The sequence below is a fragment of the Ambystoma mexicanum genome, assembly GCF_040938575.1.
Source record: "Ambystoma mexicanum isolate Mex_15411 chromosome 12 unlocalized genomic scaffold, UKY_AmexF1_1 Mex_chr12_unloc.1, whole genome shotgun sequence".
NCBI lineage: Eukaryota > Metazoa > Chordata > Amphibia > Caudata > Ambystomatidae > Ambystoma > Ambystoma mexicanum.
Genome location: NW_027182322.1, coordinates 12,737,451 through 12,758,658, shown reverse-complemented (window position 1 = coordinate 12,758,658; position 21,208 = coordinate 12,737,451). Strand labels below are relative to the sequence as shown.

General features: G+C 36.0%; 12 non-coding genes across 12 annotated transcripts; all 12 read right to left on the bottom strand.

Annotated features, from left to right (window-relative positions):
• Positions 1-393: 393 nt before the first annotated feature.
• Positions 394-483, bottom strand: TRNAR-UCU (transfer RNA arginine (anticodon UCU)). The gene is given in 2 exon segments: positions 394-429; positions 447-483. It is a non-coding gene; the product is annotated as a tRNA-Arg (tRNA).
• A 1,440-nt stretch (positions 484-1,923) lies between these two features.
• Positions 1,924-2,013, bottom strand: TRNAR-UCU (transfer RNA arginine (anticodon UCU)). Its single transcript is given in 2 exon segments — positions 1,924-1,959; positions 1,977-2,013. It is a non-coding gene; the product is annotated as a tRNA-Arg (tRNA).
• Positions 2,014-3,455: 1,442 nt separating this feature from the next.
• Positions 3,456-3,545, bottom strand: TRNAR-UCU (transfer RNA arginine (anticodon UCU)). The gene is given in 2 exon segments: positions 3,456-3,491; positions 3,509-3,545. It is a non-coding gene; the product is annotated as a tRNA-Arg (tRNA).
• A 676-nt stretch (positions 3,546-4,221) lies between these two features.
• Positions 4,222-4,311, bottom strand: TRNAR-UCU (transfer RNA arginine (anticodon UCU)). The gene is given in 2 exon segments: positions 4,222-4,257; positions 4,275-4,311. It is a non-coding gene; the product is annotated as a tRNA-Arg (tRNA).
• Positions 4,312-5,752: 1,441 nt separating this feature from the next.
• Positions 5,753-5,842, bottom strand: TRNAR-UCU (transfer RNA arginine (anticodon UCU)). Its single transcript is given in 2 exon segments — positions 5,753-5,788; positions 5,806-5,842. It is a non-coding gene; the product is annotated as a tRNA-Arg (tRNA).
• A 2,207-nt stretch (positions 5,843-8,049) lies between these two features.
• TRNAR-UCU (transfer RNA arginine (anticodon UCU)) lies at positions 8,050-8,139 on the bottom strand. Its single transcript is given in 2 exon segments — positions 8,050-8,085; positions 8,103-8,139. It is a non-coding gene; the product is annotated as a tRNA-Arg (tRNA).
• A 3,746-nt stretch (positions 8,140-11,885) lies between these two features.
• On the bottom strand, positions 11,886-11,975 carry TRNAR-UCU (transfer RNA arginine (anticodon UCU)). Its single transcript is given in 2 exon segments — positions 11,886-11,921; positions 11,939-11,975. It is a non-coding gene; the product is annotated as a tRNA-Arg (tRNA).
• Positions 11,976-13,416: 1,441 nt separating this feature from the next.
• TRNAR-UCU (transfer RNA arginine (anticodon UCU)) lies at positions 13,417-13,506 on the bottom strand. The gene is given in 2 exon segments: positions 13,417-13,452; positions 13,470-13,506. It is a non-coding gene; the product is annotated as a tRNA-Arg (tRNA).
• A 1,441-nt stretch (positions 13,507-14,947) lies between these two features.
• Positions 14,948-15,037, bottom strand: TRNAR-UCU (transfer RNA arginine (anticodon UCU)). The gene is given in 2 exon segments: positions 14,948-14,983; positions 15,001-15,037. It is a non-coding gene; the product is annotated as a tRNA-Arg (tRNA).
• Positions 15,038-18,009: 2,972 nt separating this feature from the next.
• Positions 18,010-18,099, bottom strand: TRNAR-UCU (transfer RNA arginine (anticodon UCU)). The gene is given in 2 exon segments: positions 18,010-18,045; positions 18,063-18,099. It is a non-coding gene; the product is annotated as a tRNA-Arg (tRNA).
• Positions 18,100-19,540: 1,441 nt separating this feature from the next.
• Positions 19,541-19,630, bottom strand: TRNAR-UCU (transfer RNA arginine (anticodon UCU)). Its single transcript is given in 2 exon segments — positions 19,541-19,576; positions 19,594-19,630. It is a non-coding gene; the product is annotated as a tRNA-Arg (tRNA).
• Positions 19,631-21,071: 1,441 nt separating this feature from the next.
• On the bottom strand, positions 21,072-21,161 carry TRNAR-UCU (transfer RNA arginine (anticodon UCU)). Its single transcript is given in 2 exon segments — positions 21,072-21,107; positions 21,125-21,161. It is a non-coding gene; the product is annotated as a tRNA-Arg (tRNA).
• Positions 21,162-21,208: the final 47 nt, after the last annotated feature.

The window sequence follows — 21,208 nt, the reverse complement described above, 5'->3', positions numbered from 1 at the left end:
TGCAGCCATACAATTGGTTAACAATACAAAAACACAAAGAGAATATACCATAAATAGCTTTGAAAGAAGATTTTACTTTATATGTCGCTAGAAACAAATGTCTGAGTGTAGGGTGTTGTGTTTTTGGTCTATCTCATTTACACCTATTATAAAGACAATGTTTCTGAAGGAAGGATACATTAGGAAAGTGCAAAGTTTCTGGCAGTGATGTTGTATTGCTTATGAGCAATATGTTCCTGTTGCAATGGAAGGCAGACTGCTTTTGATTCAGTTGCATGCTGTATTAGATACATAGGTTCAACTTGGGTCAAATACTAAGATTAAAGCATCGGCCAAAAATAAACATTCCTCACATGCATAATGTTCCTTGTTTGAAAAAGAAAGTAAAAAATGCGACTCTGGTGGGATTCGAACCCACAACCTTTGAATGACTTTGCCAATTCACTTAGAAGTCCAACGCGCTATCCATTGCGCCACAGAGCCAGATGACAATCAACTTGCGTACATCAGGGGATGATCGAGGTTTTGTCAATCCAGTGTTTACTTCACATCATATTATCAAGCCTTCTGGGATACAAGAAAGAATAATTGTTTTCTGAAACATAAAATGTCTGTAGAAGAATCACACTTCTGGGTGAAACCTTGAACTACACCTTTGTTCCTTTAGGGATAAATTCGGAGAATAGGGTATTACTGTATTTTCTTGCAAACTGAATACGTTTGGACAACAATTCCATACCTTAATAAAAAAGAACTGGATAAAAAGTGCAGCCATACAATTGGTTAACAATACAAAAACACAAAGAGAATATACCATAAATAGCTTTGAAAGAAGATTTTACTTTATATGTCGCTAGAAACAAATGTCTGAGTGTAGGGTGTCGTGTTTTGGTCTATCTCATTTACAGCTATTATAAAGACAATGTTTCTGAAGGAAGGATACGTTAGAAAAGTGCCAAGTTTCTGGCAGTGATGTTGTATTGCTTATGAGCAATATGTTCCTGTTGCAATGGAAGGCAGACTGCTTTTGATTCAGTTGCATGCTGTATTAGATACATAGGTTCAACTTGGGTCAAATACTAAGATTAAAGCATCGGCCAAAAATAAACATTCCTCACATGCATAATGTTCCTTGTTTGAATTAGAAAGTAAAAAATGCGACTCTGGTGGGATTCGAGCCCACAACCTTTGAATGACTTTGCCAATTCACTTAGAAGTCCAACGAGCTATCCATTGCGCCACAGAGCCAGATGAAAATCAACTTGCGTACATTAAGGGGTGATCGAAGTTTTGTCAATCCAGTGTTTACTTCACATCATATTATCAAGCCTTCTGGGATACAAGAAAGAATAATTGTTTTCTGAAAATAAAATGTCTGTAGAAGAATCACACTTCTGGGTGCAACCTTGAACTACACCTTTGTTCCTTTAGGGATAAATTCGGAGAATAGGGTATTACTGTATTTTCTTGCAAACTGAATACGTTTGGACAACAATTCCATACCTTAATAAAAAAGAACTGGATAAAAAGTGCAGCCATACAATTGGTTAACAATACAAAAACACAAAGAGAATATACCATAAATAGCTTTGAAAGAAGATTTTACTTTATATGTCGCTAGAAACAAATGTCTGAGTGTAGGGTGTCGTGTTTTTGGTCTATCTCATTTACAGCTATTATAAAGACAATGTTTCTGAAGGAAGGATACATTAGGAAAGTGCAAAGTTTTTGGCAGTGATTTTGTATTCCTTATGAGCAATATGTTCCTGTTGCAATGGAAGGCAGACTGCTTTTGATTCAGTTGCATGCTGTATTAGATACATTGGTTCAACTTGGGTCAAATACTAAGATTAAAGCATCGGCCAAAAATAAACATTCCTCACATGCATAATGTTCCTTGTTTGAATAAGAAAGTAAAAAATACGACTCTGGTGGGATTCGAACCCACAACCTTTGAATGACTTTGCCAATTCACTTAGAAGTCCAACGCGCTATCCATTGCGCCACAGAGCCAGGTGAAAATCAACTTGCGTACATTAAGGGATGATCGAAGTTTTGTCAATCCAGTGTTTACTTCACATCATATTATCAAGCCTTCTGGGATACAAGAAAGAATAATTGTTTTCTGAAACATAAAATGTCTGTAGAAGAATCACACTTCTGGGTGAAACCTTGAACTACACCTTTGTTCCTTTAGGGATAAATTCGGAGAATAGGGTATTACTGTATTTTCTTGCAAACTGAATACGTTTGGACAACAATTCCATACCTTAATAAAAAAGAACTGGATAAAAAGTGCAGCCATACAATTGGTTAACAATACAAAAACACAAAGAGAATATACCATAAATAGCTTTGAAAGAAGATTTTACTTTATATGTCGCTAGAAAAAAATGTCTGAGTGTAGGGTGTTGTGTTTTTGGTCTATCTCATTTACAGCTATTATAAAGACAATGTTTCTGAAGGAAGGATACATTAGGAAAGTGCAAAGTTTCTGGCAGTGATGTTGTATTGCTTATGAGCAATATGTTCCTGTTGCAATGGAAGGCAGACTGCTTTTGATTCAGTTGCATGCTGTATTAGATACATAGGTTCAACTTGGGTCAAATACTAAGATTAAAGCATCGGCCAAAAATAAACATTCCTCACATGCATAATGTTCCTTGTTTGAATTAGAAAGTAAAAAATGCGACTCTGGTGGGATTCGAGCCCACAACCTTTGAATGACTTTGCCAATTCACTTAGAAGTCCAACGCGCTATCCATTGCGCCACAGAGCCAGATGAAAATCAACTTGCGTACATTAAGGGGTGATCGAAGTTTTGTCAATCCAGTGTTTACTTCACATCATATTATCAAGCCTTCTGGGATACAAGAAAGAATAATTGTTTTCTGAAACATAAAATGTCTGTAGAAGAATCACACTTCTGGGTGAAACCTTGAACTACACCTTTGTTCCTTTAGGGATAAATTCGGAGAATAGGGTATTACTGTATTTTCTTGCAAACTGATACGTTTGGACAACAATTCCATACCTTAATAAAAAAAGAACTGGATAAAAAGTGCAGCCATACAATTGGTTAACAATACAAAAACACAAAGAGAATATACCATAAATAGTTTTGAAAGAATATTTTACTTTATATGTCGCTAGAAACAAATGTCTGAGTGTAGGGTGTCGTGTTTTTGGTCTATCTCATTTACAGCTATTATAAAGACAATGTTTCTGAAGGAAGGATACATTAGGAAAGTGCAAAGTTTCTGGCAGTGATGTTGTATTGCTTATGAGCAATATGTTCCTGTTGCAATGGAAGGCAGACTGCTTTTGATTCAGTTGCATGCTGTATTAGATACATTGGTTCAACTTGGGTCAAATACTAAGATTAAAGCATCGGCCAAAAATAAACATTCCTCACATGCATAATGTTCCTTGTTTGAATAAGAAAGTAAAAAATACAACTCTGGTGGGATTCGAACCCACAACCTTTGAATGACTTTGCCAATTCACTTAGAAGTCCAACGCGCTATCCATTGCGCCACAGAGCCAGATGAAAATCAACTTGCGTACATTAAGGGATGATCGAAGTTTTGTCAATCCAGTGTTTACTTCACATCATATTATCAAGCCTTCTGGGATACAAGAAAGAATAATTGTTTTCTGAAACATAAAATGTCTGTAGAAGAATCACACTTCTGGGTGAAACCTTGAACTACACCTTTGTTCCTTTAGGGATAAATTCGGAGAATAGGGTATTACTGTATTTTCTTGCAAACTGAATACGTTTGGACAACAATTCCATACCTTAATAAAAAAGAACTGGATAAAAAGTGCAGCCATACAATTGGTTAACAATACAAAAACACAAAGAGAATATACCATAAATAGCTTTGAAAGAAGATTTTACTTTATATGTCGCTAGAAACAAATGTCTGAGTGTAGGGTGTCGTGTTTTTGGTCTATCTCATTTACAGCTATTATAAAGACAATGTTTCTGAAGGAAGGATACATTAGGAAAGTGCAAAGTTTCTGGCAGTGATGTTGTATTGCTTATGAGCAATATGTTCCTGTTGCAATGGAAGGCAGACTGCTTTTGATTCAGTTGCATGCTGTATTAGATACATAGGTTCAACTTGGGTCAAATACTAAGATTAAAGCATCGGCCAAAAATAAACATTCCTCACATGCATAATGTTCCTTGTTTGAATAAGAAAGTAAAAAATGCGACTCTGGTGGGATTCGAACCCACAACCTTTGAATGACTTTGCCAATTCACTTAGAAGTCCAACGCGCTATCCATTGCGCCACAGAGCCAGATGCACATCAACTTGAGTACATTAAGGGATGATCGAAGTTTTGTCAATCCGGTGTTTACTTCACATCATATTATCAAGCCTTCTGGGATACAAGAAAGAATAATTGTTTTCGGAAACATAAAATGTCTGTAGAAGAATCACACTTCTGGGTGAAACCTTGAACTACACCTTTGTTCCTTTAGGGATAAATTCGGAGAATAGGGTATTACAGTATTTTCTTGCCAAGTGAATTGGTTTGGACAACAATTCCATACCTTAATAAAAAAGAACTGGATAAAAAGTGCAGACATACAATTGGTTAACAATACAAAAACACAAAGAGAATATACCATAAATAGCTTTGAAAGAAGATTTTACTTTATATGTCGCTAGAAACAAATGTCTGAGCGTAGGGTGTCGTGTTTTGGTCTATCTCATTTACAGCTATTATAAAGACAATGTTTCTGAAGGAAGGATACATTAGAAAAGTGCCAAGTTTCTTGTAGTGATGTTGTATTGCTTATGAGCAATATGTTCCTGTTGCAATGGAAGGCAGACTGCTTTTGATTCAGTTGCATGCTGTATTAGATACATAGGTTCAACTTGGGTCAAATACTAAGATTAAAGCATCGGCCAAAAATAAACATTCCTCACATGCATAATGTTCCTTGTTTGAATAAGAAAGTAAAAAATGCGACTCTGGTGGGATTCGAACCCACAAACTTTGAATGACTTTGCCAATTCACTTAGAAGTCCAATGCGCTATCCATTGTACCACAGAGCCAGATGAAAATCAAGTTGCGTACATTAAGGGATGATCGAAGTTTTGTCAATCCAGTGTTTACTTCACATCATATTATCAAGCCTTCTGGGATACAAGAAAGAATAATTGTTTTCTGAAACATAAAATGTCTGTAGAAGAATCACACTTCTGGGTGAAACATTGAACTACACCTTTGTTCCTTTAGGGATAAATTCGGAGAATAGGGTATTACTGTATTTTCTTGCAAACTGAATACGTTTGGACAACAATTCCATACCTTAATAAAAAAGAACTGGATAAAAAGTGCAGCCATACAATTGGTTAACAATACAAAAACACAAAGAGAATATACCATAAATAGCTTTGAAAGAAGATTTTACTTTATATGTCGCTAGAAACAAATGTCTGAGTGTAGGGTGTCGTGTTTTTGGTCTATCTCATTTACAGCTATTATAAAGACAATGTTTCTGAAGGAAGGATACATTAGGAAAGTGCAAAGTTTCTGGCAGTGATGTTGTATTGCTTATGAGCAATATGTTCCTGTTGCAATGGAAGGCAGACTGCTTTTGATTCAGTTGCATGCTGTATTAGATACATAGGTTCAACTTGGGTCACATACTAAGATTAAAGCATCGGCCAAAAATAAACATTCCTCACATGCATAATGTTCCTTGTTTGAATAAGAAAGTAAAAAATGAGACTCTGGTGGGATTCGAACCCACAACCTTTGAATGACTTTGCCAATTCACTTAGAAGTCCAACGCGCTATCCATTGCGCCACAGAGCCAGGTGAAAATCAACTTGCGTACATTAAGGGATGATCGAAGTTTTGTCAATCCAGTGTTTACTTCACATCATATTATCAAGCCTTCTGGGATACAAGAAAGAATAATTGTTTTCTGAAACATAAAATGTCTGTAGAAGAATCACACTTCTGGGTGAAACCTTGAACTACACCTTTGTTCCTTTAGGGATAAATTCGGAGAATAGGGTATTACTGTACTTTCTTGCAAACTGAATACGTTTGGACAACAATTCCATACCTTAATAAAAAAGAACTGGATAAAAAGTGCAGCCATACAATTGGTTAACAATACAAAAACACAAAGAGAATATACCATAAATAGCTTTGAAAGAAGATTTTACTTTATATGTCGCTAGAAACAAATGTCTGAGTGTAGGGTGTCGTGTTTTTGGTCTATCTCATTTACAGCTATTATAAAGACAATGTTTCTGAAGGAAGGATACATTAGGAAAGTGCAAAGTTTCTGGCAGTGATGTTGTATTGCTTATGAGCAATATGTTCCTGTTGCAATGGAAGGCAGACTGCTTTTGATTCAGTTGCATGCTGTATTAGATACATAGGTTCAACTTGGGTCAAATACTAAGATTAAAGCATCGGCCAAAAATAAACATTCCTCACATGCATAATGTTCCTTGTTTGAAAAAGAAAGTAAAAAATGCGACTTTGGTGGGATTCGAACCCACAACCTTTGAATGACTTTGCCAATTCACTTAGAAGTCCAACGCGCTATCCATTGCGCCACAGAGCCAGATGACAATCAACTTGCGTACATCAGGGGATGATCGAGGTTTTGTCAATCCAGTGTTTACTTCACATCATATTATCAAGCCTTCTGGGATACAAGAAAGAATAACTGTTTTCTGAAACATAAAATGTCTGTAGAAGAATCACACTTCTGGGTGAAACCTTGAACTACACCTTTGTTCCTTTAGGGATAAATTCGGAGAATAGGGTATTACTGTATTTTCTTGCAAACTGAATACGTTTGGACAACAATTCCATACCTTAATAAAAAAGAACTGGATAAAAAGTGCAGCCATACAATTGGTTAACAATACAAAAACACAAAGAGAATATACCATAAATAGCTTTGAAAGAAGATTTTACTTTATATGTCGCTAGAAACAAATGTCTGAGTGTAGGGTGTCGTGTTTTGGTCTATCTCATTTACAGCTATTATAAAGACAATGTTTCTGAAGGAAGGATACATTAGAAAAGTGCCAAGTTTCTGGCAGTGATGTTGTATTGCTTATGAGCAATATGTTCCTGTTGCAATGGAAGGCAGACTGCTTTTGATTCAGTTGCATGCTGTATTAGATACATAGGTTCAACTTCGGTCAAATACTAAGATTAAAGCATCGGCCAAAAATAAACATTCCTCACATGCATAATGTTCCTTGTTTGAATTAGAAAGTAAAAAATGCGACTCTGGTGGGATTCGAGCCCACAACCTTTGAATGACTTTGCCAATTCACTTAGAAGTGCAACGCGCTATCCATTGCGCCACAGAGCCAGATGAAAATCAACTTGCGTACATTAAGGGGTGATCGAAGTTTTGTCAATCCAGTGTTTACTTCACATCATATTATCAAGCCTTCTGGGATACAAGAAAGAATAATTGTTTTCTGAAAAATAAAATGTCTGTAGAAGAATCACACTTCTGGGTGCAACCTTGAACTACACCTTTGTTCCTTTAGGGATAAATTCGGAGAATAGGGTATTACTGTATTTTCTTGCAAACTGAATACGTTTGGACAACAATTCCATACCTTAATAAAAAAGAACTGGATAAAAAGTGCAGCCATACAATTGGTTAACAATACAAAAACACAAAGAGAATATACCATAAATAGCTTTGAAAGAAGATTTTACTTTATATGTCGCTAGAAACAAATGTCTGAGTGTAGGGTGTCGTGTTTTTGGTCTATCTCATTTACAGCTATTATAAAGACAATGTTTCTGAAGGAAGGATACATTAGGAAAGTGCAAAGTTTTTGGCAGTGATGTTGTATTCCTTATGAGCAATATGTTCCTGTTGCAATGGAAGGCAGACTGCTTTTTATTCAGTTGCATGCTGTATTAGATACATTGGTTCAACTTGGGTCAAATACTAAGATTAAAGCATCGGCCAAAAATAAACATTCCTCACATGCATAATGTTCCTTGTTTGAATAAGAAAGTAAAAAATACGACTCTGGTGGGATTCGAACCCACAACCTTTGAATGACTTTGCCAATTCACTTAGAAGTCCAACGCGCTATCCATTGCGCCACAGAGCCAGGTGAAAATCAACTTGCGTACATTAAGGGATGATCGAAGTTTTGTCAATCCAGTGTTTACTTCACATCATATTATCAAGCCTTCTGGGATACAAGAAAGAATAATTGTTTTCTGAAACATAAAATGTCTGTAGAAGAATCACACTTCTGGGTGAAACCTTGAACTACACCTTTGTTCCTTTAGGGATAAATTCGGAGAATAGGGTATTACTGTATTTTCTTGCAAACTGAATACGTTTGGACAACAATTCCATACCTTAATAAAAAAGAACTGGATAAAAAGTGCAGCCATACAATTGGTTAACAATACAAAAACACAAAGAGAATATACCATAAATAGCTTTGAAAGAAGATTTTACTTTATATGTCGCTAGAAAAAAATGTCTGAGTGTAGGGTGTTGTGTTTTTGGTCTATCTCATTTACAGCTATTATAAAGACAATGTTTCTGAAGGAAGGATACATTAGGAAAGTGCAAAATTTCTGGCAGTGATGTTGTATTGCTTATGAGCAATATGTTCCTGTTGCAATGGAAGGCAGACTGCTTTTGATTCAGTTGCATGCTGTATTAGATACATAGGTTCAACTTGGGTCTAATACTAAGATTAAAGCATCGGCCAAAAATAAACATTCCTCACATGCATAATGTTCCTTGTTTGAATTAGAAAGTAAAAAATGCGACTCTGGTCGGATTCGAGCCCACAACCTTTGAATGACTTTGCCAATTCACTTAGAAGTCCAACGCGCTATCCATTGCGCCACAGAGCCAGATGAAAATCAACTTGCGTACATTAAGGGGTGATCGAAGTTTTGTCAATCCAGTGTTTACTTCACATCATATTATCAAGCCTTCTGGGATACAAGAAAGAATAATTGTTTTCTGAAAAATAAAATGTCTGTAGAAGAATCACACTTCTGGGTGCAACCTTGAACTACACCTTTGTTCCTTTAGGGATAAATTCGGAGAATAGGGTATTACTGTATTTTCTTGCAAACTGAATACGTTTGGACAACAATTCCATACCTTAATAAAAAAGAACTGGATAAAAAGTGCAGCCATACAATTGGTTAACAATACAAAAACACAAAGAGAATATACCATAAATAGCTTTGAAAGAAGATTTTACTTTATATGTCGCTAGAAACAAATGTCTGAGTGTAGGGTGTCGTGTTTTTGGTCTATCTCATTTACAGCTATTATAAAGACAATGTTTCTGAAGGAAGGATACATTAGGAAAGTGCAAAGTTTCTGGCAGTGATGTTGTATTGCTTATGAGCAATATGTTCCTGTTGCAATGGAAGGCAGACTGCTTTTGATTCAGTTGCATGCTGTATTAGATACATTGGTTCAACTTGGGTCAAATACTAAGATTAAAGCATCGGCCAAAAATAAACATTCCTCACATGCATAATGTTCCTTGTTTGAATAAGAAAGTAAAAAATGCGACTCTGGTGGCATTCGAACCCACAACCTTTGAATGACTTTGCCAATTCACTTAGAAGTCCAACGCGCTATCCATTGCGCCACAAAGCCAGATGCACATCAACTTGCGTACATTAAGGGATGATCGAAGTTTTGTCAATCCGGTGTTTACTTCACATCATATTATCAAGCCTTCTGGGATACAAGAAAGAATAATTGTTTTCGGAAACATAAAATGTCTGTAGAAGAATCACACTTCTGGGTGAAACCTTGAACTACACCTTTGTTCCTTTAGGGATAAATTCGGAGAATAGGGTATTACAGTATTTTCTTGCCAAGTGAATTGGTTTGGACAACAATTCCATACCTTAATAAAAAAGAACTGGATAAAAAGTGCAGACATACAATTGGTTAACAATACAAAAACACAAAGAGAATATACCATAAATAGCTTTGAAAGAAGATTTTACTTTATATGTCGCTAGAAACAAATGTCTGAGCGTAGGGTGTCGTGTTTTGGTCTATCTCATTTACAGCTATTATAAAGACAATGTTTCTGAAGGAAGGATACATTAGGAAAGTGCAAAGTTTCTGGCAGTGATGCTGTATTGCTTATGAGCAATATGTTCCTGTTGCAATGGAAGGCAGACTGCTTTTGATTCAGTTGCATGCTGTATTAGATACATAGGTTCAACTTGGGAAAAATACTAAGATTAAAGCATCGGCCAAAAATAGACATTCCTCACATGCATAATGTTCCTTGTTTGAATAAGAAAGTAAAAAATGCGACTCTGGTGGGATTCAAAACCACAACCTTTGAATGACTTTGCAAATTCACTTAGAAGTCCAACGCGCTATCCATTGCGCCACAGAGGGAGATAAAAATCCACTTGCGTACAGTAAGGGATGATCGACGTTTTGTCAATCCAGTGTTTACTTCACATCATATTATCAAGCCTTCTGGGATACAAGAAAGAATAATTGTTTTCCGAAACATAAAATGTCTGTAGAAGAATCACACTTCTGGGTGAAACCTTGAACTACACCTTTGTTCCTTTAGGGATAAATTCGGAGAATAGGGTATTACAGTATTTTCTTGCCAAGTGAATTGGTTTGGACAACAATTCCATACCTTAATAAAAAAGAACTGGATAAAAAGTGCAGACATGCAATTGGTTAACAATACAAAAACACAAAGAGAATATACCATAAATAGCTTTGAAAGAAGATTTTACTTTATATGTCGCTAGAAACAAATGTCTGAGCGTAGGGTGTCGTGTTTTGGTCTATCTCATTTACAGCTATTATAAAGACAATGTTTCTGAAGGAAGGATACATTAGAAAAGTGCCAAGTTTCTGGCAGTGATGTTGTATTGCTTATGAGCAATATGTTCCTGTTGCAATGGAAGGCAGACTGCTTTTGATTCAGTTGCATGCTGTATTAGATACATAGGTTCAACTTGGGTCAAATACTAAGATTAAAGCATCGGCCAAAAATAAACATTCCTCACATGCATAATGTTCCTTGTTTGAATTAGAAAGTAAAAAATGCGACTCTGGTGGGATTCGAGTCCATAACCTTTGAATGACTTTGCCAATTCACTTAGATGTCCAACGCGCTATCCATTGCGCCACAGAGCCAGATGAAAATCAACTTGCGTACATTAAGGGGTGATCGAAGTTTTGTCAATCCAGTGTTTACTTCACATCATATTATCAAGCCTTCTGGGATACAAGAAAGAATAATTGTTTTCTGAAAAATAAAATGTCTGTAGAAGAATCACACTTCTGGGTGCAACCTTGAACTATACCTTTGTTCCTTTAGGGATAAATTCGGAGAATAGGGTATTACTGTATTTTCTTGCAAACTGAATACGTTTGGACAACAATTCCATACCTTAATAAAAAAGAACTGGATAAAAAGTGCAGCCATACAATTGGTTAACAATACAAAAACACAAAGAGAATATACCATAAATAGCTTTGAAAGAAGATTTTACTTTATATGTCGCTAGAAACAAATGTCTGAGTGTAGGGTGTCGTGTTTTTGGTCTATCTCATTTACAGCTATTATAAAGACAATGTTTCTGAGTTTCTGAAGGAAGGATACATTAGGAAAGTGCAAAGTTTTTGGCAGTGATGTTGTATTCCTTATGAGCAATATGTTCCTGTTGCAATGGAAGGCAGACTGCTTTTGATTCAGTTGCATGCTGTATTAGATACATTGGTTCAACTTGGGTCAAATACTAAGATTAAAGCATCGGCCAAAAATAAACATTCCTCACATGCATAATGTTCCTTGTTTGAATAAGAAAGTAAAAAATACGACTCTGGTGGGATTCGAACCCACAACCTTTGAATGACTTTGCCAATTCACTTAGAAGTCCAACGCGCTATCCATTGCGCCACAGAGCCAGATGAAAATCAACTTGCGTACATTAAGGGATGATCGAAGTTTTGTCAATCCAGTGTTTACTTCACATCATATTATCAAGCCTTCTGGGATACAAGAAAGAATAATTGTTTTCTGAAACATAAAATGTCTGTAGAAGAATCACACTTCTGGGTGAAACCTTGAACTACACCTTTGTTCCTTTAGGGATAAATTCGGAGAATAGGGTATTACTGTATTTTCTTGCAAACTGAATACGTTTGGACAACAATTCCATACCTTAATAAAAAAGAACTGGATAAAAAGTGCAGCCATACAATTGGTTAACAATACAAAAACACAAAGAGAATATACCATAAATAGCTTTGAAAGAAGATTTTACTTTATATGTCGCTAGAAACAAATGTCTGAGTGTAGGGTGTCGTGTTTTGGTCTATCTCATTTACAGCTATTATAAAGACAATGTTTCTGAAGGAAGGATACATTAGAAAAGTGCCAAGTTTCTGGCAGTGATGTTGTATTGCTTATGAGCAATATGTTCCTGTTGCAATGGAAGGCAGACTGCTTTTGATTCAGTTGCATGCTGTATTAGATACATAGGTTCAACTTGGGTCAAATACTAAGATTAAAGCATCGGCCAAAAATAAACATTCCTCACATGCATAATGTTCCTTGTTTGAATTAGAAAGTAAAAAATGAGACTCTGGTGGGATTCGAGCCCACAACCTTTGAATGATTTTGCCAATTCACTTAGAAGTCCAACGCGCTATCCATTGCGCCACAGAGCCAGATGAAAATCAACTTGCGTACATTAAGGGGTGATCGAAGTTTTGTCAATCCAGTGTTTACTTCACATCATATTATCAAGCCTTCTGGGATACAAGAAAGAATAATTGTTTTCTGAAAAATAAAATGTCTGTAGAAGAATCACACTTCTGGGTGCAACCTTGAACTACACCTTTGTTCCTTTAGGGATAAATTCGGAGAATAGGGTATTACTGTATTTTCTTGCAAACTGAATACGTTTGGACAACAATTCCATACCTTAATAAAAAAGAACTGGATAAAAAGTGCAGCCATACAATTGGTTAACAATACAAAAACACAAAGAGAATATACCATAAATAGCTTTGAAAGAAGATTTTACTTTATATGTCGCTAGAAACAAATGTCTGAGTGTAGGGTGTCGTGTTTTTGGTCTATCTCATTTACAGCTATTATAAAGACAATGTTTCTGAAGGAAGGATACATTAGGAAAGTGCAAAGTTTTTGGCAGTGATGTTGTATTCCTTATGAGCAATATGTTCCTGTTGCAATGGAAGGCAGACTGCTTTTGATTCAGTTGCATGCTGTATTAGATACATTGGTTCAACTTGGGTCAAATACTAAGATTAAAGCATCGGCCAAAAATAAACATTCCTCACATGCATAATGTTCCTTGTTTGAATAAGAAAGTAAAAAATACGACTCTGGTGGGATTCGAACCCACAACCTTTGAATGACTTTGCCAATTCACTTAGAAGTCCAACGCGCTATCCATTGCGCCACAGAGCCAGATGAAAATCAACTTGCGTACATTAAGGGATGATCGAAGTTTTGTCAATCCAGTGTTTACTTCACATCATATTATCAAGCCTTCTGGGATACAAGAAAGAATAATTGTTTTCTGAAACATAAAATGTCTGTAGAAGAATCACACTTCTGGGTGAAACCTTGAATTACACCTTTGTTCCTTTAGGGATAAATTCGGAGAATAGGGTATTACTGTATTTTCTTGCAAACTGAATACGTTTGGACAACAATTCCATACCTTAATAAAAAAGAACTGGATAAAAAGTGCAGCCATACAATTGGTTAACAATACAAAAATACAAAGAGAATATACCATAAATAGCTTTGAAAGAAGATTTTACTTTATATGTCGCTAGAAACAAATGTCTGAGTGTAGGGTGTCGTGTTTTGGTCTATCTCATTTACAGCTATTATAAAGACAATGTTTCTGAAGGAAGGATACATTAGAAAAGTGCCAAGTTTCTGGCAGTGATGTTGTATTGCTTATGAGCAATATGTTCCTGTTGCAATGGAAGGCAGACTGCTTTTGATTCAGTTGCATGCTGTATTAGATACATAGGTTCAACTTGGGTCAAATACTAAGATTAAAGCATCGGCCAAAAATAAACATTCCTCACATGCATAATGTTCCTTGTTTGAATTAGAAAGTAAAAAATGCGACTCTGGTGGGATTCGAGCCCACAACCTTTGAATGACTTTGCCAATTCACTTAGAAGTCCAACGCGCTATCCATTGCGCCACAGAGCCAGATGAAAATCAACTTGCGTACATTAAGGGGTGATCGAAGTTTTGTCAATCCAGTGTTTACTTCACATCATATTATCAAGCCTTCTGGGATACAAGAAAGAATAATTGTTTTCTGAAAAATAAAATGTCTGTAGAAGAATCACACTTCTGGGTGAAACCTTGAACTACACCTTTGTTCCTTTAGGGATAAATTCGGAGAATAGGGTATTACTGTATTTTCTTGCAAACTGAATACGTTTGGACAACAATTCCATACCTTAATAAAAAAGAACTGGATAAAAAGTGCAGCCATACAATTGGTTAACAATACAAAAACACAAAGAGAATATACCATAAATAGCTTTGAAAGAAGATTTTACTTTATATGTCGCTAGAAACAAATGTCTGAGTGTAGGGTGTCGTGTTTTTGGTCTATCTCATTTACAGCTATTATAAAGACAATGTTTCTGAAGGAAGGATACATTAGGAAAGTGCAAAGTTTCTGGCAGTGATGTTGTATTGCTTATGAGCAATATGTTCCTGTTGCAATGGAAGGCAGACTGCTTTTGATTCAGTTGCATGCTGTATTAGATACATAGGTTCAACTTGGGTCAAATACTAAGATTAAAGCATCGGCCAAAAATAAACATTCCTCACATGCATAATGTTCCTTGTTTGAAAAAGAAAGTAAAAAATGCGACTCTGGTGGGATTCGAACCCACAACCTTTGAATGACTTTGCCAATTCACTTAGAAGTCCAACGCGCTATCCATTGCGCCACAGAGCCAGATGACAATCAACTTGCGTACATCAGGGGATGATCGAGGTTTTGTCAATCCAGTGTTTACTTCACATCATATTATCAAGCCTTCTGGGATACAAGAAAGAATAATTGTTTTCTGAAACATAAAATGTCTGTAGAAGAATCACACTTCTGGGTGAAACCTTGAACTACACCTTTGTTCCTTTAGGGATAAATTCGGAGAATAGGGTATTACTGTATTTTCTTGCAAACTGAATACGTTTGGACAACAATTCCATACCTTAATAAAAAAGAACTGGATAAAAAGTGCAGCCATACAATTGGTTAACAATACAAAAACACAAAGAGAATATACCATAAATAGCTTTGAAAGAAGATTTTACTTTATATGTCGCTAGAAACAAATGTCTGAGTGTAGGGTGTCGTGTTTTGGTCTATCTCATTTACAGCTATTATAAAGACAATGTTTCTGAAGGAAGGATACATTAGAAAAGTGCCAAGTTTCTGGCAGTGATGTTGTATTGCTTATGAGCAATATGTTCCTGTTGCAATGGAAGGCAGACTGCTTTTGATTCAGTTGCATGCTGTATTAGATACATAGGTTCAACTTGGGTCAAATACTAAGATTAAAGCATCGGCCAAAAATAAACATTCCTCACATGCATAATGTTCCTTGTTTGAATTAGAAAGTAAAAAATGCAACTCTGGTGGGATTCGAGCCCACAACCTTTGAATGACTTTGCCAATTCACTTAGAAGTCCAACGCGCTATCCATTGCGCCACAGAGCCAGATGAAAATCAACTTGCGTACATTAAGGGGTGATCGAAGTTTTGTCAATCCAGTGTTTACTTCACATCATATTATCAAGCCTTCTGGGATACAAGAAAGAATAATTGTTTTCTGAAAAATAAAATGTCTGTAGAAGAATCACACTTCTGGGTGCAACCTTGAACTACACCTTTGTTCCTTTAGGGATAAATTCGGAGAATAGGGTATTACTGTATTTTCTTGCAAACTGAATACGTTTGGACAGCAATTCCATACCTTAATAAAAAAGAACTGGATAAAAAGTGCAGCCATACAATTGGTTAACAATACAAAAACACAAAGAGAATATACCATAAATAGCTTTGAAAGAAGATTTTACTTTATATGTCGCTAGAAACAAATGTCTGAGTGTAGGGTGTCGTGTTTTTGGTCTATCTCATTTACAGCTATTATAAAGACAATGTTTCTGAAGGAAGGATACATTAGGAAAGTGCAAAGTTTCTGGCAGTGATGCTGTATTGCTTATGAGCAATATGTTCCTGTTGCAATGGAAGGCAGACTGCTTTTGATTCAGTTGCATGCTGTATTAGATACATAGGTTCAACTTGGGAAAAATACTAAGATTAAAGCATCGGCCAAAAATAGACATTCCTCACATGCATAATGTTCCTTGTTTGAATAAGAAAGTAAAAAATGCGACTCTGGTGGGATTCAAAACCACAACCTTTGAATGACTTTGCAAATTCACTTAGAAGTCCAACGCGCTATCCATTGCGCCACAGAGGGAGATAAAAATCCACTTGCGTACAGTAAGGGATGATCGACGTTTTGTCAATCCAGTGTTTACTTCACATCATATTATCAAGCCTTCTGGGATACAAGAAAGAATAATTGTTTTCCGAAACATAAAATGTCTGTAGAAGAATCACACTTCTGGGTGAAACCTTGAACTACACCTTTGTTCCTTTAGGGATAAATTCGGAGAATAGGGTATTACAGTATTTTCTTGCCAAGTGAATTGGTTTGGACAACAATTCCATACCTTAATAAAAAAGAACTGGATAAAAAGTGCAGACATGCAATTGGTTAACAATACAAAAACACAAAGAGAATATACCATAAATAGCTTTGAAAGAAGATTTTACTTTATATGTCGCTAGAAACAAATGTCTGAGCGTAGGGTGTCGTGTTTTGGTCTATCTCATTTACAGCTATTATAAAGACAATGTTTCTGAAGGAAGGATACATTAGAAAAGTGCCAAGTTTCTGGCAGTGATGTTGTATTGCTTATGAGCAATATGTTCCTGTTGCAATGGAAGGCAGACTGCTTTTGATTCAGTTGCATGCTGTATTAGATACATAGGTTCAACTTGGGTCAAATACTAAGATTAAAGCATCGGCCAAAAATAAACATTCCTCACATGCATAATGTTCCTTGTTTGAATTAGAAAGTAAAAAATGCGACTCTGGTGGGATTCGAGTCCATAACCTTTGAATGACTTTGCCAATTCACTTAGAAGTCCAATGCGCTATCCATTGCGCCACAGAGCCAGATGAAAATCAACTTGCGTACATTAAGGGGTGATCGAAGTTTTGTCAATCCAGTGTTTACTTCACATCATATTATCAAGCCTTCTGGGATACAAGAAAGAATAATTGTTTTCTGAAAAATAAAATGTCTGTAGAAGAATCACACTTCTGGGTGCAACCTTGAACTACACCTTTGTTCCTTTAGGGATAAATTCGGAGAATAGGGTATTACTGTATTTTCTTGCAAACTGAATACGTTTGGACAACAATTCCATACCTTAATAAAAAAGAACTGGATAAAAAGTGCAGCCATACAATTGGTTAACAATACAAAAACACAAAGAGAATATACCATAAATAGCTTTGAAAGAAGATTTTACTTTATATGTCGCTAGAAACAAATGTCTGAGTGTAGGGTGTCGTGTTTTTGGTCTATCTCATTTACAGCTATTATAAAGACAATGTTTCTGAAGGAAGGATACATTAGGAAAGTGCAAAGTTTTTGGCAGTGATGTTGTATTCCTTATGAGCAATATGTTCCTGTTGCAATGGAAGGCAGACTGCTTTTGATTCAGTTGCATGCTGTATTAGATACATTGGTTCAACTTGGGTCAAATACTAAGATTAAAGCATCGGCCAAAAATAAACATTCCTCACATGCATAATGTTCCTTGTTTGAAAAAGAAAGTAAAAAATGCAACTCTGGTGGGATTCGAACCCACAACCTTTGAATGACTTTGCCAATTCACTTAGAAGTCCAACGCGCTATCCATTGCGCCACAGAGCCAGATGACAATCAACTTGCGTACATCAGGGGATGATCGAGGTTTTGTCAATCCAGTGTTTACTTCACATCATATTATCAAGCCTTCTGGGATACAAGAAAGAATAATTGTTTTCTGAAACATAAAATGTCTGTAGAAGAATCACACTTCTGGGTGAAACCTTGAACTACACCTTTGTTCCTTTAGGGATAAATTCGGAGAATAGGGTATTACTGTATTTTCTTGCAAACTGAATACGTTTGGACAACAATTCCATACCTTAATAAAAAAGAACTGGATAAAAAGTGCAGCCATACAATTGGTTAACAATACAAAAACACAAAGAGAATATACCATAAATAGCTTTGAAAGAAGATTTTACTTTATATGTCGCTAGAAACAAATGTCTGAGTGTAGGGTGTCGTGTTTTGGTCTATCTCATTTACAGCTATTATAAAGACAATGTTTCTGAAGGAAGGATACATTAGAAAAGTGCCAAGTTTCTGGCAGTGATGTTGTATTGCTTATGAGCAATATGTTCCTGTTGCAATGGAAGGCAGACTGCTTTTGATTCAGTTGCATGCTGTATTAGATACATAGGTTCAACTTGGGTCAAATACTAAGATTAAAGCATCGGCCAAAAATAAACATTCCTCACATGCATAATGTTCCTTGTTTGAATTAGAAAGTAAAAAATGCGACTCTGGTGGGATTCGAGCCCACAACCTTTGAATGACTTTGCCAATTCACTTAGAAGTCCAACGCGCTATCCATTGCGCCACAGAGCCAGATGAAAATCAACTTGCGTACATTAAGGGGTGATCGAAGTTTTGTCAATCCAGTGTTTACTTCACATCATATTATCAAGCCTTCTGGGATACAAGAAAGAATAATTGTTTTCTGAAAAATAAAATGTCTGTAGAAGAATCACACTTCTGGGTGCAACCTTGAACTACACCTTTGTTCCTTTAGGGATAAATTCGGAGAATAGGGTATTACTGTATTTTCTTGCAAACTGAATACGTTTGGACAACAATTCCATACCTTAATAAAAAAGAACTGGATAAAAAGTGCAGCCATACAATTGGTTAACAATACAAAAACACAAAGAGAATATACCATAAATAGCTTTGAAAGAAGATTTTACTTTATATGTCGCTAGAAATAAATGTCTGAGTGTAGGGTGTCGTGTTTTTGGTCTATCTCATTTACAGCTATTATAAAGACAATGTTTCTGAAGGAAGGATACATTAGGAAAGTGCAAAGTTTTTGGCAGTGATGTTGTATTCCTTATGAGCAATATGTTCCTGTTGCAATGGAAGGCAGACTGCTTTTGATTCAGTTGCATGCTGTATTAGATACATTGGTTCAACTTGGGTCAAATACTAAGATTAAAGCATCGGCCAAAAATAAACATTCCTCACATGCATAATGTTCCTTGTTTGAATAAGAAAGTAAAAAATACGACTCTGGTGGGATTCGAACCCACAACCTTTGAATGACTTTGCCAATTCACTTAGAAGTCCAACGCGCTATCCATTGCGCCACAGAGCCAGATGAAAATCAACTTGCGTACATTAAGGGATGATCGAAGTTTTGTCAATCCAGTGTTTACTTCACATCATATTATCAAGCCTTCTGGGATACAAGAAAGAATAATTGTTTTCTGAAACATAAAATGTCTGTAGAAGAATCACACTTCTGGGTGAAACCTTGAACTACACCGTTGTTCCTTTAGGGATACATTCGGAGAATAGGGTATTACTGTATTTTCTTGCAAACTGAATACGTTTGGACAACAATTCCATACCTTAATAAAAAAGAACTGGATAAAAAGTGCAGCCATACAATTGGTTAACAATACAAAAACACAAAGAGAATATACCATAAATAGCTTTGAAAGAAGATTTTACTTTATATGTCGCTAGAAACAAATGTCTGAGTGTAGGGTGTCGTGTTTTGGTCTATCTCATTTACAGCTATTATAAAGACAATGTTTCTGAAGGAAGGATACATTAGAAAAGTGCCAAGTTTCTGGCAGTGATGTTGTATTGCTTATGAGCAATATGTTCCTGTTGCAATGGAAGGCAGACTGCTTTTGATTCAGTTGCATGCTGTATTAGATACATAGGTTCAACTTGGGTCAAATACTAAGATTAAAGCATCGGCCAAAAATAAACATTCCTCACATGCATAATGTTCCTTGTTTGAATTAGAAAGTAAAAAATGCGACTCTGGTGGGATTCGAGCCCACAACCTTTGAATGACTTTGCCAATTCACTTAGAAGTCCAACGCGCTATCCATTGCGCCACAGAGCCAGATGAAAATCAACTTGCGTACATTAAGGGGTGATCGAAGTTTTGTCAATCCAGTGTTTACTTCACATCATATTATCAAGCCTTCTGGGATACAAGAAAGAATAATTGTTTTCTGAAAAATAAAATGTCTGTAGAAGAATCACACTTCTGGGTGCAACCTTGAACTACACCTTTGTTCCTTTAGGGATAAATTCGGAGAATAGGGTATTACTGTATTTTCTTGCAAACTGAATACGTTTGGACAACAATTCCATACCTTAATAAAAAAGAACTGGATAAAAAGTGCAGCCATACAATTGGTTAACAATACAAAAACACAAAGAGAATATACCATAAATAGCTTTGAAAGAAGATTTTACTTTATATGTCGCTAGAAACAAATGTCTGAGTGTAGGGTGTCGTGTTTTTGGTCTATCTCATTTACAGCTATTATAAAGACAATGTTTCTGAAGGAAGGATACATTAGGAAAGTGCAAAGTTTTTGGCAGTGATGTTGTATTCCTTATGAGCAATATGTTCCTGTTGCAATGGAAGGCAGACTGCTTTTGATTCAGTTGCATGCTGTATTAGATACATTGGTTCAACTTGGGTCAAATACTAAGATTAAAGCATCGGCCAAAAATAAACATTCCTCACATGCATAATGTTCCTTGTTTGAATAAGAAAGTAAAAAATACGACTCTGGTGGGATTCGAACCCACAACCTTTGAATGACTTTGCCAATTCACTTAGAAGTCCAACGCGCTATCCATTGCGCCACAGAGCCAGATGAAAATCAACTTGCGTACATTAAGGGGTGATCGAAGTTTTGTC